The 18,065-nt window shown below is 37.2% G+C and overlaps 1 long non-coding RNA gene across 1 annotated transcript; it reads right to left on the bottom strand.

Moving 5' to 3' along the window:
- Nucleotides 1–12,081: 12,081 nt before the first annotated feature.
- On the bottom strand, nucleotides 12,082–14,742 carry LOC107582210 (uncharacterized). The gene is made up of 3 exons (XR_001608925.1): nucleotides 14,733–14,742; nucleotides 13,125–13,130; nucleotides 12,082–12,184 (listed from the first exon to the last, which is right to left on the bottom strand). It is a non-coding gene; the product is annotated as an uncharacterized lncRNA (long non-coding RNA).
- Between the last annotated feature and the right edge of the window lie 3,323 nt (nucleotides 14,743–18,065).

The following is an 18,065-nucleotide window of genomic DNA, read 5'->3' as shown; positions in this document are numbered from 1 at the left end:
TTTTTTGTTTTATATATATATATATATATATATATATATATATATATATATATATATATATATATATATATATAATTTTGCTGGAAGAGATGCAGATACAAAATGAACAGTTTATGATACAATATACAGTATATACAGAGAAAATATAAAATATAAAATATATATATATAAAGAATTGCAATTGGGTCAGGTCCAGCCTAATCTCATTATTGTTTATATGTAGGTAGGTATTAATACGTAACATTTACAAGCACAACATGTACATTTTTGTACGTTTTTATTGATGCTAAAATGTACAATTTAGATGTATTTCAATGTTTAAAACTTACAAATTGCTACATATTTTTAGCTAAAAAACATTAAATATTTAGATTTTTAGACCCCTTAACCTACCCCCAAAACTAAACCTACCCATTTTATAGAAAATATAAAAGGATATAAAATACAATTGACCAAAATAACCTTTTAGGAACAATATAGCATAAAAAATATTTTTATAGTCACTAATCCCACTCTTACCTCTAAACCTAAACAAAACTATTTCTGTACAGTATAAGAAAAACATGACAGACAGATAAATGCAATTACAATAATTTATTTATTGCAAAAATGTCAAAAGCAGTACCAAAAGTAATCCATGACGACGTGTTGCAGTCGCAGACCTCTCTGGCGGAATACAGAAGGTTTGTGTGGTGCAGAGCAGAATTTATGTTGTTAATCGCTGAAAAAAATCCCAATTATTTTCCCGATCCACTCCATGAAGGCAAGAGGCAATGAGCGTTCGATTGCTTTAAAACCTGTAGTTTGAAGCGGCAACATTTGCATTTGTAAAGAGAGCGTCAGTAAGCGCGGGCTTTGCTGCTTACGGTCACTGGACTCGCTGCTCGTGATGGAGATGAAGATCGCCGAGCAAAGGCTTGGATTTGGGTCTGTTCCTCGCAGTCGTATGAATTCTGAAGATTTGGATTACAGCGCACGAATAAAATTGTTTCATTTCATAATGGTTGCGTTTTTTTGTGTATTTTATAGTTCTATTGTTAGTCACAGCATGTCGGAGAAAACGTCTTTTGTGGCCCATGGCAAACAAAGTAACATTACATGACAAGTAAAGGTTAAACGATTGCAGAAATGTTATTTATTTTAAGGGTTTAAAGTGAAGTCTTGTTTAACATTATGTAGGCCTATTCTTGGAAACGAGCTGGCAGCAGAAATCACAGAACAGAATGAAATGTTATCATTTCATATTAAGTGAGTAAACAATATAATCATGCAATTGAAACATAAGGTCATTGATATGACAACTAAAAACAACAAAAATAATACAATTAATGCCGCGATTTCAATATTCATAAAGATTCATTTTTAGGTGTCGTCAAAACGTCAGTTTTGTACGTTTAAATGCTGAAAATATGTAAGTATTTGTACGTTTAGATGCTGAAAATACGCATCGGCTTTAAATGTGGGCACCCTAGGGCAATAGATCTTTTGCGGGACAGTAGATGTGATTTTTCAGAACATTGCGGGACACGTGTGAGACAGATACATTTAATACTGGTAAATACTGATTTACAGTGCAGGGCTGCCAACTCTTAAGCATTCGGCGTGAAAATCACCCAATTGACACAACTCACACTCACGCCACACGTCCATTTTCTCGCGCAGTGCAAAGCACCCTCAGTTAAAACTGTAATAATATGATATTGGTGAAACAGATTTGGTAAGGGCTCTGGTGCACATTTGTGTTTGCGCTCTGGAAAGCACCAAAAGATTGTATTTACAACGTGTTTTCATAGCACTGAGCCCTGTCTTTACTAAAAGAACATTTTCTCTTTTTTGTTGCCATTATGACGCCTTGTAATATAGCTTTTACTTTACAGAATTATCCAGAACACGGGCAAAGTTTGTTTTCTGAGAGGGAACACAGGGAATCACCCGCTCCATATTTTGATTGATAGCCATCACAGCCTTTTAGTGACCGTGTTTAGTGACCTTTCTTTTCAACCACTGGATAGGATTTAAAAAATGTCTTTTGCGTTTGTGTGAGCCGGGTTGCTACTTCTGAAGAATGCTGTTAAATATAGGTGAAACTACGCAGCAAAAAGAATAAATAAAAAGCTTTCTTAAAAAGGCAAAAGAACGCATGCACGTTTTCTTGATATGACAATTGAAAACCAACAGACTGATGAAAATGCGAGACATTTTCTCAATATGCGACGTGTGGGACAAGGAGGGAAAATGCTGTGCAGTATAACACAAAGTGGGACGGGTGGTCACCCTAATTCAAAAAAGAGACAAATAGCAGATTTTTCCCTTAAAAATCCACCTGAAAGAGACAGTTGGCACATTTTCACCTGGAAATTCACCTGAAAGACACAGTTGGCAGATTTTTCACCTGGAATTTTACCTGAAAGAGATAATTAGCTTAATTTTTCACCTGAACATTCAGATGAAAGAGACCATTGACTACGGCGCATCATACTTTCATGTAGCTCAAACTGTAGAGCATGGTGCTAACACCTCAAAAGTACTGGGTTTGATTCCCAGGGGGTTGCATGAACTTAATTTAAAGATTTTAACCTGACTGGTTAAAAATGTAACTATCAAAACAATGCAAGTCCAATTTGGATAAAAGCATCTGCCAAATGTATAAACGTAGAAGACGACACTTCACTCTTTAACACCTCTTGAGGCAGCAGTAAGAATGACATGTTCACATACATTTTGTTATGAACTTCAGTCTGACATTTTAGAATGACGCACAAAATACTGGCTGCGTAGCTTGAAACATCTGTGTACACACTTAGAGTATGTTACAGGTTTAAGAGATTAAAGTAAATAAAAATACAATTTACTTGCACACGTGTTATTGGAGGGAGACAGATATTTGCCATATGCTGTTCTACAGATGTAGCTTTTGATTTGCATGTCATATTAATTATATTATTTTTTTTCAATAATGCAAAAGCAAATTAAAATGCATTTAGATTAGATTCTGTTCTGAAAATGACTGGTGAAGCGGCAAGCCTGAAAACTCAAACATATAATCGGAGCATAATGAAAAGAGAGCAAATCGATATCTGAAGCAAATCATTTCCTGAGATTCGGGCATTCTTCATCCACCCAACACAGAATCTGCCGCCAGCCATGCATTCCAGGTCCAGCATTAATAATCTGTGCTCTACAGTGTTTACATCTAACCAAAGGAAATAAGAAATATATTCAGAACAAAATAGGTGTAATAGCTCAGACGTATATTTCCATCTTCCGTGCAGTTTCATCCCTCAGGGCCAACTCCAACAAACTCCACCCTCTGAAGGTTCACATCTCTGTTCGGCAGAGTAAGCTACATATCGATCCATAATACTACTCCTGCTGGCTGTCGTGTACTGATAAACCAATATTTTATGCTGATTTATTTGTCGTATGTTCATCCTTTTTGATTCACATCAGCGTGAAAATCAATAAGTACAGGTACATTGCCTTGCAAATATTTTTTTTTACATTTTGTTATGTTGCAGCCTTATGTTAAACTGCTTTAAAATACTTTTTATTCAACATTAATCTACACTATATACACCATAATAGCAAAGCAAAAACAGAACTGTCACAACTTTGTAGATTTATAAAAAAAAATAAACAAACTGAAATAAGTACATTGCATTAGTATTCAAACCCTTAACTCAGCACTTAGCTAAAGCACCTTTAACAGCTTCAAGTATTTTTGGGTATGATGCGTCAAGCTTTGCACATCAGCATTTGGCAATTATCTGCCGTTCTTCACCTCACCTCTTCACCTCTCAAGCTCTGTCAGGTTGGATGGGGGCAGACGCACATTTTCAGGCTTCTCCAGAAATATTTGATTGGGTTCAATCCCGGGCTCTGGCTGGGCCACTCAAGGACGTTCACAGAGTTGTCTATAAGCCACTCTTGCTGTGTGCTTAGGTTCATTGTCCTGTTGGAAGGTAAACCTTCTGCCCAGTCTGAGGTTCTGAATGCTCTGGACTGGGGTTTCTTTAAGGATATCTCTATATTTTGGTGCATTGAGCTTTTCTTCTAGTCTGACGAGTTCCTCAGTCCCTGCCGCTGAAAAACGGAGCTGGTTTCCTTCAAACATGATGCTTGGAATTGAGCTTCCTCAGACCAGAGAATCTTATTTCTTACAGTCTGAGGGTCCTATAGGTGCTTTTTTTGCACATTCCGAGTCTGTTTTTATGCGTCTTCACTGAGGAGATGATTGAGTCTGGCCACATCGTCATAAAGATTGGTGGAGTGTTGGAGTGATGTTTGTCCTTCTGTAGGTTTCTGCTATCTCCACATATGATCATGGAGTTCAACTAGAGTGACCATCAGCTTCTTGGTCACCACACTAACCAAAGCTCAGTTTTGCCAGGAGGCCAGCTCTAGGAAGAGTTCTGGTTGTTTCAAACGTCTTCCATTATGGATCATGGAGGCTACATGCTTCTGTGAACCTTCAATGCAGCAGAATTTTTCTCTGAACTCTTCCCCAGATGTGTGGTTTGATGCAATACTGTCTCTGAGCTCTACAGGCAGTTTTTTTTTTACCTCAGGGCTTGGTCTAATATGCATTTTCAGCTGTTAAACCTTTTATTAAGACATGTGTGCCTTTCCAAATCATACCCATTCAATTGAATTTGCCACAGGTTAACTTCACTCAAAGTGTGGCAACATTTACAAGCAAAATGAATGCTCCTGAGCTAAATTTCAACTGTCCCAGATAAAGGTATGAATACTTATGCAATGGAATCATTTACGTTTTTTATCTTTAATAAATTTGCAAAGATGCTAAAAACCTGTTATTTGCTTTGACATTATGGTGTATGGAGTGTAGATTGATGTGGAAAAAAATAATTTAAAGCAGTTTAACATAAGGTTGCAACAAAACAAAATGTGAAAAAAATGAATTGAATACTTTTGCAAGGCACGGTATATGGTTGGGGTGAATAATTGTGTGTTGTCTCTAAGGGATATTTTAGCCTCTGTGATGATTTGAAGATAGAAAAAAAATAATAATAATAATTTAATTTAATATATGAGAAAATATATTTTCACTTTTATGAAGATTTAATTATATTCTAAAAAAAAATATAAAAAATTTATGAAAATGTATCAAAATGTGTGAAATTATAAAATTAGTTTATTATATATCTATATACAGACCAGTTTGAGTCAATAACCCAAGATTTGATGGCTGATTTGTGATTGTTTTTGATTGATTCATTAAAAAGAACTGCCTAAAATAAGTTGTTTGTAAGTGAATCTGAGTACACTGGTTGCACTGTTTTTTTTTTGCACAACCAAGAGAAAGATGTGTTTTCTGTTTAGCGTCTGTATTATTTCGCAGTGGCCAGTCTTTTCTTATTTATTTTGCTGAATCACTGTAGAGATTCAGTATAGGTGCACTGCTGAATAATGGTGTAGGAAACAATTTACATGAAAATTATTTGATTCCTGTATTTTTTTTTAACTTAAACTTGGCAATTATTCCAAACATAATATGTTTTGTAGCAATTCATGAATATAAAATTGAAAATGTAAACAATGCCTCCAAATAAAGGTGATTGAGGCAACCAAACTAGATCAGCTTTATTTTAGCTCGCTCGCGGTCATTCATTTATCCTCTAATGGGTGGAAGCATTGAAATACTTCCTTAGGGCTTTCTGAAAAGGATTCGTTGTGCGCATTTCCAGGATCTACAGTGTGGTTTCTAGGCCAAAAAGTCATTTTTACTTTAACTGACCATTCCTCTGCTTCACAGACCTGCTCCGAAATCTCATTTTTCATCTTCATGAATTTCAGCCTGGTCTTATTGACAGGACCTAATGGAATGTGAAAAGTCACTATGGTTGCCTTGTCAAGAAATACGCAGCTTCTGGAAAATAGAGTTTAAAAGTTGAGCAGGCGATTTAGAAGTGCGCAGTGAAGCATTTTGGCCCACCTTGAATGGATCACGCCGAAGCTCTCGAGGGAGCTTTAATGAGGCTTTAAACACCTTCACATGGAACGTTTCATGCTTTCATTTTGTGCCACAGTGAGATTCATAACCAAGACTTAAAATTTGAGAAATACTTCAATCTCATTAGAGATAAAGGCTGAAATCAGTAACGCCATCCATGCTAGCACATCAAAATGTGTAGGAAACAGAAAGAAACTCTGTTTACTTTAGCTGTGCCAGAAGAATCCACCGCAGTGCAACAGTCACCCGCTCCTTCGCATATGACTCCAGCTAGTTCAAACAGACTTCTTCCTATTTGAAATAAGAAACATTGATTTGTCTGACATACTTTCACTGCAGACTATGTGTGAATACTAATTACAAAAGAGTTTTTAGGTCATTTTCAAGGGCACAGTCTGTTGAGCGGTGTCTGAAGCAAACCCATAGGAACTGAATTGATAGTTTGCTCTTTTATAGTTTAAGAGACATAATGGAGCTCTTAATGTTGTTTAATTGAAGTATATCAATACTTAGAAGTAAAATTACACACAGATGGGACAGTTGTTGATATATACAAAATAATTTAATGAGAAATGGTTGAGTTTTGACTTTTGATTGCACACTTGTGACCCTAATGTGAGAAATGTTATTGAGATGGCTTTTATATGAGATGCATTTGAGTTTATTTGGGTCTCTCTCTCAAAAGAATCCACAACCCAGGCTCATTGGAAATACTTGACTGCCTACGTACATTTCTGCAAAACCTGAAATGTGTTGCTCTGGGTAAATTTTGCTGCATTTTTCAGGTGACATGACATGACTTTTTCTCCATTGCAGAAAAGTCACATATTTCCAAAGAGCCTGGGTTGAGAATCCAACCTGGCTTCTGGTCATTACATATCAAAATGGTTTCATTTGGCCTGATATTTATACGCCATAAGTCACTATTTGAATGCGTATTATTCACAAAATCCATGTAATAACTTTCATTGATTGAAAATGTATATGCAGAGCATGCAGCAACACTTTTGCCCTCCATTAAGACAAATCAGCCAACCAACACAATTTCAAATCAATACATATTGGCACATGTTCATATCCCAGCAATGCATTTTACCTCAGCCAAGACCCCTAACCCTACCTGGGTTTTAATTTTAAAGGAACACGCCACTATTTTTGAAAATAGGCTCATTTTCCAACTCCCCTAGAGTTAAACAGTTGAGTTTTACCGTTTTTGAATCCATTCAGCCGATCTCTGGGTCTGGCGGTAGCACTTTTAGCTGTAGCTTAGCATAGATCATTGAATATGATTAGACCGTTAGCATCTCGCTCAAAAATGACCAAAGAGTTTCGATATTTATCCTATTTAAAACTTGACTCTTCTGTAGTTACATCGTGTACTAAGACCGACGGAAAATGAAAAGTTGCTATTTTCTAGGCCGATATGGCTAGGAACTATACTCTCATTCTGGCGTAATAATCAATGAACTTTGCATGGGTATAGTTCCTAGCCATATCGGCCTAGAAAATCACAACTTTTCATTTTCCGTCGGTCTTAGTACACGATGTACTATGTACACGATGTACACGATGTAGTACACTTTGGTCATTTTTTAGCGAGATGCTAACGGTCTAATCAGATTCAATGATCTATGCTAAGCTACAGCTAAAAGTGCTACCGCCAGACCCGGAGATCGGCTGAATGGATTCGAAAACGATAAAACTCAACTGTTTAACTCTAGGGGAGTTGGAAAATGAGCCTATTTTCAAAAATAGTGGAGTGTTCCTTTAAAGATCCCAAAAGCAACCACGGTGCCAATCTTTTTTTTTTTTTTTTTCCCGAAGTTGAAGTTGAAGTTGTTACCTGAGTGAGCGAAATCAGTAGGATTTAGTCCATTGGAATAACATTAAGTAGCTTTTTTGGGTAAAAGAAAATCCTCTCTGGGTCAAAATGACCAGAACACAACATAAGGGTTAGTGTGAAAACCAGGTTAGCCATCTGGGATTTTTAAACCTCTATGTCAATGGAAAGGTTAAAACACACAGAACGAGTTGATGAAACTGTCAGAGCTCAGAGGAAACAGTGGAGCTTTAGTAACGTATGAGCAGAGTTAGATGATGGTTATTAGATTTCCTAGTATTACTGGTATTAGATCTGTAGTCAGTGGTAAAAGACATAGAAATTAACACATGTTGGATTTGGCTCATTTAAAGTCATTTCAGAGGCAGATAAAGTTATTAGATTTGAAAGGCAAACATTATCTTTATTCTAACATGGGCAGATTAACTGTACAAATTATGATCAATAATAGTTGACCCAAAAATGAGCATCCAGTCTTAATTTCTCACCCTTGTCTTTTAAATTCAGATTTTCTGTAGTGACTAGAGACTTATAAAAGTTGAACAGATTTGGCTGTTCTTCTTCCATGCAAATACAGTGAATGGAGGCTACTTTTAAAAGGATGTCAAAGCAAAAATATGGTGATTTTACATCCCTTACGGGTTCAGAAACACATGAGTTAAGAGTGAGTAAATGACAGATTTTCATGTTTCGGTGAACTACTTTAAGCAAATAAATGGTGCATTTTGATTTCATGTTGACTTCAAAAAGGAAAAGGACTAAAATTGTTGTGCTTCCACCAAACTTCTTACTCAACTAACTTTATAAATGACTGTTGAAAGCCTCTTCTTTAGGCAGTTACCGTCGATCCACGTTTACTCTGAAAAGAGGTGCTCAGCATTATTATCTGGCCTTTGTGTTGCAGGAGGAGTCCCGGGAGACAGATATCATAATTCAGCAAAATAAGATGTTTTGAAGAGAGGGTATGAAGTAGGTGGTTTGTTAACCAGGTAAATGAGGGAACAGTGGGAGGACAGCACAGTGAGAGAGAGAGAGACTCCGACACTGAGCCTCGTTGTGAATCAAGATGATGGCAGTGTAGTCTGAAGCACACATAAGTGGCCGAAAGTCTCATAAGTGCAATCACTCGCCATTTCAGCTCCACAGCAGGACGGACAGCTCTAGAGCGCTGAAGGCTCCCGCTACATTTACCCTTGTCTTGGCCTGAATCTTTCTGCTCAATTTCTCTGAAACAAGACCCCCTGAGAGAGATGGGAGAGATTGCTAGAAACATGTCACACTCAGACATGAACACACACACACACACACATATATATATATATATAAAAGGGTGTTTCTGCACCTATTGGCAATTTTGGCCCTGTGGACTTTTAGAAAATAAGCTCTCTTAAAAGTTTGTGGGTTTTTCTTAAAACACTTTTTACACTCTCACTAGTTTATTTAATATGATCTATTATTGTTATTGTTAATTTGTCTGACAAAGTCCAATATATACATCCATAACAGGAGTATTCTTTTTCTGCTACAGTGTCCTTTCCACAGTGTTATTTTATGCTTATTTATATACTATTTTAGTATTTATTAATATTCTGAATTATCTTACATTTTTATATTTCAGTTTTATTTTCATTTTAGTATAGGTTTAGTTAAGTTTTAGTAATTTAGATTGTTTATACATATATATATATATATTTAGCTGTAATTTATTTTAATTTCAGTGATTGTAGTACTCCAACTTCAACTTTTGCCACGGCAACATTTCATCCAATATTTATATTTAATAATATTTCAGCTTTATTTCAATTAACAGAAACATTTTTTAGTATTCAATATTTTAATTGTTTTAGATTTATTTAATAATAACACCACCATTTCCACCAAATCCATAATTATGTATAAATAATGCTATGGTGAATATTACATTTTAACCATTTAATTTTCATTTGATTTGTATTCATTTCAGTATGTGTCCTATATTTTTACATGATTTTGATCTTTAATCTTTTTATTGTCTTGTTGCATGCTCCTTGTAGTTGTTGTACTAGTAAAATTGATATATGTATTCACAAAAATATTAAAACGATTAAAATGTTTTTTGTTTGTTTTTCACTTTTTGTTTAGATTATCATGTTTCATAAATATAGGCCTGCTAATTAATATGTTAGATGACAGATATAAAATGTTGCTATCTAAATATTACAGTATTTGAAGTATCTGGAACAAGGGTTAAACCATAAAATCTAATGGCTCATATATCATATATAATAACATAAATATAATACAAATGAAAAATTAATTTGAACCAAAATATTTGAAAATAGTGCAAGCAAAGTCAAGCGATTCAGTGTGTAACTTGCTGTTTCTTTGTAATTATTGTTTTTGTGAAATTGACTTTTCTGAGTGAAAATGTTTCAAAATAAATCACCACCAATTTTGTTTTTCAGTGCACTTATTTTTCAAGCTCTTATTTTTCTCCTGTTTCCCCTTCTTAGGCATTTTGAAAAGATGTGCAATAATGAATTTTAAAGCATGAACCAAAGCAAACAGATGAATCACACAGAAAAAAAAAAGAAAAATCATGAAAAAAAAGTTATGTACGATGAAAACTTGTCTATTTATGTCGAGATGTTACACAATAAGTTGAACTAATATGTTTTCTGCCAAATTCCCAAAGCTCATGATGTCTAGATGCCTTGTACTGATGTGGGAGAAGTTGTTCTTGGCTCAGTGTTTCAGCAGTGACAAAAATGAAAAGAAATTCAATCTGAGACATATTTACAGTACATTACATCATATACAGCTGTGCTCAAAATGATTCATACCCTAGGTAAATATGATCAAAATAGGCTGTGAAAATAGATCTGCATCGTTAATCCTTTTGATCTTTCATAAAAAAAAAAAAATCTAACCTTTCATTGGAAAACAAGAATTTAAAATGGCGGGAAAATATATTTTTTAAATCATTATTTTCTTCTAATACACATTGGTCACAATACCCTTTTTTTCCAATATTTTTTGCAACCTCCTTTTGCCAAGATAACAGCTCTGAGTCTTCATCTATAATGCTTAATGAGGCTGGTGAACACCTGACAAGTGATCCAAGACCATTCCTTCATCCAGAATCACTCCAGACCCTTCAGAGTCCTAGCTCCATGTTGGACTCATTTTCTATAGGGTTCAGGTCAGGGAACTGTTATAGATCGTATTTACCAAGGGTATGAACAATGTTGAGCACAACTTTATATGATTTACAGCTGAATTCACATTATGATGAATAGAACATAACTATATACATGTATAATGTACTAAAGACATATATAATGTTACAAAAGATTTCTGCTTCAAATAAATGCTGTTTTTAAGTTTTCTATTCATTAAAGAATCCAGAAAAAATGGTTTCCACAAAAATATGAAGCCGCACAACTGTTTTCAAATTTGTTAATAGTCAGAAATGTTTTTTGAGCAGCAAATCAGAATATTAGAATGATTTCTGAATGATCTTAACGAATAGTTATTTGAAATTGTAACAATTTCATAATATTACTGGTTTTACTGTATTTTTGATTGTATAATAGTGTTCTTTTAAAAACTTTTAAACGGTGATGTAATTCTGTCTCTGACATGGAGTTTTGAGTTTGTGTTATGCAAATTCCACTCGTGGAGTTTTTATGACTTATACAAGGTGTGACCCACCAAAAGCCAAAGGCCGAAATTTAAACAAGCTGGGCTGCTGAATGAGGGGACAATTATGCAAATTACATTATGTCTGATAACAGCAGCATTAGTAGGTCATGATTTACATAAGAAGTGTCTTCACTGCTTGGGCATAGAGATAACACTTTAGAGATTAATTTGGAGTTTTCTGAGAACTCTGATAAACACCTTCACTGATAAATCTTTACTGTGAACGACAGAGATAGAGGGGAGGAGTCTATGCTCTCTCTCTCTTTCTCTCTTGAGAAGTCCTGCTAATTTCCTAATTACAAACTTATCTCAGAACAGTTGTGGGTCAGTCCAGAGGGTCAAGACGGTTAAATACCATAACTACAGCATTCTGCGGACAAAACATGTGTTGACATATATATGTATATATATATATATATATATATGTTACATATATAATTGGTTACGTCGCAATGTTGGAAATGTTTCTGCTTTAAACCAGAACGTTTAAAGACGTTTTGAATGTTTAATCTTAGGCAATTCACTATGCAAAAACGGAATGACGGAGTAATGACAGTGCTTACAGCATCAGACACCACATATTCTCTCAGAGACAACGAGAGACGAATCTACTTCAAAATATGCTGATTACGGTATATGGCTAACTGTTTGAATTTATTCCCTTAATATTTCTCTTGTGGCCCGTACTTTGAGGAGTAAATAGCCTAATCTTTTGTTATCCTTGCAGCACATCAGTTATGCGGTAATTATTGCGGGGTAAATTAATTGTAATTTTAATTTAATAAAAAAAATAACTTCATAATAATAATAGGCCTAATAAAAATAAGAATGTAACAGGCCTACATTAATTGGAAATGCCAAATCCTCTTAATATTGCCAACAATTGGTAATAATCTGGCTATCGTCGATACAAAATCACCGTCTTTCGAGTCACTCCAAGGGGAGGTTATCACGGGGCAGACAGCACATTGCCGGTTATGTCGATTTTGAGCGTTTTTTGAGAAAAAAAAAACTAATTAATCACACATTTTTTCTGAAATTCAACTTCATCTTCAACTTCATTTATTTATATAGCACATTTAAATGCAACTTTGTTGCCCAAAGTGCTTCACAAATTATGGATAAAATAAAATACACCCACATAACTTACATACAAATAAACAAACATTTCTAAAAGGTTCCCAAGTCAAACTTTCTCTACTTCAAAGGCCAGACTAAAAAAAATGTGTCTTCAACTGGGACCTAAAAACCTCTATAGAAGGAGCCTGCCGAATATACAGGAGAAGACCGTTCCATAATCGTGGACCTACTGAAAAGGCGCGGTCACGTTTTGACTTCTTTTTGGAACCAAGGGACAGTCAGCAACGACTGATTTACTGATCTAAGTGACCTAGCCGGTGTGTGAGACCCTAAGAGATCGCTAATATAATTTGGGGACAAGTTGTGTAAAGCTTTAAAAACCAATAATTCAATCTTAAAATCAATCTTATACCTGATTGGAAGCCAGTGGAGAGACGATAGCACCGGAGTGATGTGTTCCCTTTTTTTTATCACAAATTAATCGCAATTAATCCCACCTAACATTAACGTTTTTAAAATAAAAAAAATGTCCCCCTAATATTTAACCATTGTCTATAGCCATTCAACATTAAAATATAATTGAGCCATCAATTTTAACATTTATTAGACTTTACAAAATAACTTCTAATTTAAGTTAACTTAAAACAATTTTCACATAAACCCATTATAATACATGTCATATTACCTGTGCCCTTCAGCAGAAATATACAGAAATTGAAATTGAAGTTATAAAACACTCATTTCTAAATTAAATATAGATGAATCCTTAGCCATAAAAGTTATCGATTTCCTTGTTTTTCTCTCTTTGATTAACAGACATCACAGCAGCTGGTTATTAGGTTGTTTTGGCTGCTATTACTTTAAGAGCTGCCACTGCTGAACGTGATGCGGATCTGACATGCATTGTAATTTCTCTTAACTCTCTTTACCTTTTCTCACCCACTTTGTCTCTACTAATGAACTGACAAGTTTAATTGGGTGTGTTAGATGAGGGAGACGGTGCTGGCAGTCCTTGCTTACGGCCATACCACCCTGTCTGCAGGTTTTCAAAACTGCTTCAGGACAGTTTTGAAAACCATTTCAGAGACATGTTCTTAAATGTGATTCATATAAATTATATTACATGCATGCACAGTTTTAAGGCAGCTTTAATCGCCTTTTTGGTAACTGGCAATTGCATGCACATAGTTTCATGCGCGCTTTGATATGAAATGATAAAGGCTACAGCGTGCGCCAACGCCTTTGTGCTTGCAATTGAAGAGCACGCGCTGCAAGCACAGTACCGTTTCTGCACTTGTTTGACTCGTGCCTGGCGCTGAAGTGAAGTGGAGAGCGCGTCTGAAATTTCTCCAGTTTGATGTGGTCGTAAAGATGTTCTGCGACTGAATAAATGCACTTCTTGCCAAGAGAAAAAGAGACAGCAGTTGTGAGTGGGGTGGCCATCCCTATTAGAATATCTTGTTCTATTCTATTCTACAACGGGGGTTGAATGCTTGAATCTGATTGGTTGACGAATGTTCTTAGGTGTGCAATTATTTTCATGGAAATGCATGGCTAAAGTAGTTACATAACCATATCACTTTGCCAAATTATTTCAGTTATTTAAAAGGTCCGTCCAGCCTACAACAGTAAAAGAACCAAAATCCATAACAAAACTGACCAAGCAACCGTTTTCACTATAAGGAATCTTTTGTGCAATAAAATGATTCTATGGATGATAAAGGTTCTTCAAGGCTCTTAAAGTGTGACATGGACTTATTATTTTGGATAAGAGCATCTGCTAAATGAATAAATGTACATATTTTTAAGCAGTGCACATGTTATTAAAATTGTTTCTTGAGCAGCAAATCATTTTGCATTTGTCACGGTACGGACATCTCCGTTCGGTGCATGAGGCCTTACAACGAATACAGGCAATTCACCCCCAATCCAGAAGGGGGCGCCCGCAGCAATGCAATGCTGTGTAATAACCTGATGATAACTGATGTGGTTTGTGTGTGTGTGTGTGTGTGTGTGTGCACGCGTGTGCACCGGCGCGATCACGTCAACTGTTTCCTTATACCAGCAGAATCAACTTTAAACACTTATTGTCTTATTAATCATGCATCACTGTATAAAGGTCTACTTTTATTTCTGTACACTTACAATGAAAACAAAACATTTTAGCGTCTGGACCACTCAAACACACAATATATATTTTGTTAGCTAGATTTAACAAATACTCTGTAACACCCCAGGAAGCTGAACAGGCCCCTGGTTCCATAAGCAATGCTGACACCCGATACATTTACGACCTCCTGGCATTTAGGTGAAGAAAATCGCTTCCTTGCCCATAAGGAAAATCCACAAGGGAAGGACTTTTCTTTGCTAATTAATTAATAGGAAAACCTTTCTTTGAATGAACACACATGATCCTTCAGGTCATTGGGTATATTATTGTCATCGTGTATTTTGTCTTTGAAATTGTATACTATTATGCAGGCTTATAATCGAAACACACTCCTGTCAGCTTACATATATATAACTCTACCATGTTTAGTCTCTAGCCCGGACGTCCAGGAAATTTTTTTGCAGTGACACCGGGGGCCTGATAATTACAAAACTCCCGCAGAAGCCTGTGTTATAGCCGCATGATCCAGGAAGTATGAAACCGAAACCTTACTTACCTTCTGGACATATCTCGACGAGTGAAATAAACACTGCAAGTCGAGCACCCGGTTTCTGAACCCAGCACGGGAAACACTGCAAAGAAACTAGCAGAAGGGTACACACAACCACCAGTTCCATAGCACATACATATATTTATATACATATATTTAGACATGGATCGTACTCACCCACCACGGCTCCCGCGTTGGAGCTCTGTCCGGGAAAGCCTCTAGACCGGACCTTCAGTAAGGTGGTTACTATGATTAACCATAGAACGGGGTAGATGTTACATCCCCTGAGGGAAAGAGTGGATACCTAAGTATTACTCTGATCCGGACGAAAGCTCTGACGCCTTGTCTGGATCACATCCCTCAGGTCTTGCCTACCTCCCTTCGACCCACGATACTTCCTACCCCTACCCGCAGGCGGAGGAGGAGCGCGAGTCGCGACACTAGCCTTCTGTGCTCGTCTCTGATCCTCAAATCGAGACGGGCCAGGACCCCTGGTTTGTTCGGGCTCAGACCTGGACCTTCGTGGAATGAAGGTTTTGAAGGCCGCTGAGCGTGCCTTCGCCTCCCTGAACTTTTCGATGACCGTCTCAACGGATGTACCAAAAAGTTCAGAGGGCGAAACCGGGGCATCGAGAAGAAAACCCCTTTCTTTCTTCCCGATGTCTGCCAGGTTTACCCACAGCTGCCTCTCCGTTACTACCATCGCTGCCATAGATCTGCCCATGGCAGAGGCAGCCTGCTTAGTAGCACGAAGAGCAAGATCCGTGGTGCGGCGTAACTCAGCCATCTCATCAGAAGAAAGGCCCTCGCCTTTATCCAGGTCTTTCAGCAGATCAGCCTGGTATGCTTGGAGCACCGCCATCGTGTGCAGTGAAGCAACAGCCTGACCTGCTGCTGCGTATGCCTTGCCATTCATTTTAGATGTAGCTTGAAGAGGCATGGATGGCAAGGAGGGAGTTTTGAGAGATGATGTCTCTCCCATAGAGAGATAGCTAGCTAGCGTCTCTTCTACAGGGGGCATTCTCTCATAGCCGTTTTCGCGCACCGCCTCGATATTCGCATAACTGGTATGCTGAAACCGATGGATGCGTGAGGAAAACGGCTTCTTCCATTCCTTCTCGATCTCAGTATGGAGATCAGGAAGGAAAGGAAGACTCACCTGAGCTGGAGGGTTATGGCCAGAAAGATAACGTTCGTCGAGACGACCTCGCGACGCCACTTCCTTAGTCCGCTTCCATGGCAAGTCAAGTCTTGCCGTGGCGCGATCCATAACCTCTAAGAGCTCATCATACGCAGGGCAGGAGGATTGAGAAGGCTCAGCCTCAGCTTCTTCGCTCTCATCATCCATTTCCTGCTCTTCCTGGGCTGAACCCAGCAGAGCACTGGCCCCTGGATCGGATGATGTTAAAGAGAGAACATCATCCTCCAGTGGCTGTCTCTCGCCCCCCGCCGATGAGCGCGAGAAGGAAAGCCCCTCTCTAAACTCATCGGCCAGGTCCCCCTGAGATCCCCACGAGCTCATTCTCCTCCGTGCCTCAGCAGCGGCGGGTCCTGAACCGCGGGAAGCAGATGGCTGCCCCTCTTTACTTGAAAAGAGAGACAAACGAGAACGGAGTTTTTTCATTGGAAAAAACTCGCAATGCACGCAGATTGCCCCCTCGAGGACATCGCGTGCGTGCTCCTCGCCCAAACAAACAACACATAAATCGTGTGTGTCATCTGGTGTCAACTAGCGCTGACACGGATGCACACACCTTCTAAATGCTCTACTAGTGCTCGCCATAATAAATAGATAGCTCTTACTTTTTCCTTGAAAATGCACGCTTCAAACAGAACAGTCAATGAAGACGAAGAAGAGAATGATGTGTAGCTCCCGGCGCCGATTTATACTGGAGTCGCACCGGTAGTGACGTCATGGCTGTCGCCGGCCAACGAGTTGGTGTTTTTTCAATGTATGCTTCAGACACGGGTCACAACGAGGCGTTCCCCATAGCGACCCCTAGAGGACGCAGTTCGAAGTTCCCATGAAAGGGAATCGCTTAAAACTCAAACTATGCCACTTAGAGATATGCATTTCAGCTTTCTTTCTTCTGCGGAGCTAGATAGCAATATCAAACATGTAAAGATCAAAAACCATCAAGTTCATTGTGAGAAAACAAAACCCAACAGCATCATCATTGCTGGAAGTCTTGTAATATTTAGGGAGCTTTATAGGGTTGCTTGGATGATGTAAATGCATACAGTACTGTGCTGCTTTTTTCATTTTCCTGCAGATTCACATGCCTATAGAATAGAAATGATGTAAGTGTAATTATTTCAAACAAAGTTTTTTTTACTGAATACTGAAAAATACTCATATAGGCCTATGCATATTTTTACTTTTATTTTACCTATAATATGTGGTATAAGTAACAGAATGCTTTGTCTAACCACCAAACTTTGCAAAAGACATGCAATTTTTTGTTTATATTTACTTATATAATATACAATATAATGTCAAACCATTAAACCTTGCAATATGTATGCATTTTTTATTTATTTATATAATATGTGGTATAAGTAATAGCATGTCAAACCATTAAACCTTGCAAAATGCATGCATATTTTTTGCTTATATTTATTTGTTGTTTGTCAGTGCATGAAAACTTGCAGTTTATTAGCATATTTTTCCTTATAAAACATGCAATATAATGTCAAACCATCAAACCTTGCTAAATGCATTTATATTTTTACTTATATAATATGCAGCATAATTAGTATGCTTTGTCAAACCATCAAACTTTGCAAAACGTACACATATTTCTACTAATATTACATAATATATAAT

The sequence above is a fragment of the Sinocyclocheilus grahami genome, unplaced genomic scaffold, assembly GCF_001515645.1.
Source record: "Sinocyclocheilus grahami isolate Dianchi unplaced genomic scaffold, SAMN03320097.WGS_v1.1 scaffold41.1, whole genome shotgun sequence".
NCBI lineage: Eukaryota > Metazoa > Chordata > Actinopteri > Cypriniformes > Cyprinidae > Sinocyclocheilus > Sinocyclocheilus grahami.
This window is presented reverse-complemented; position numbering and strand designations above follow the sequence as displayed.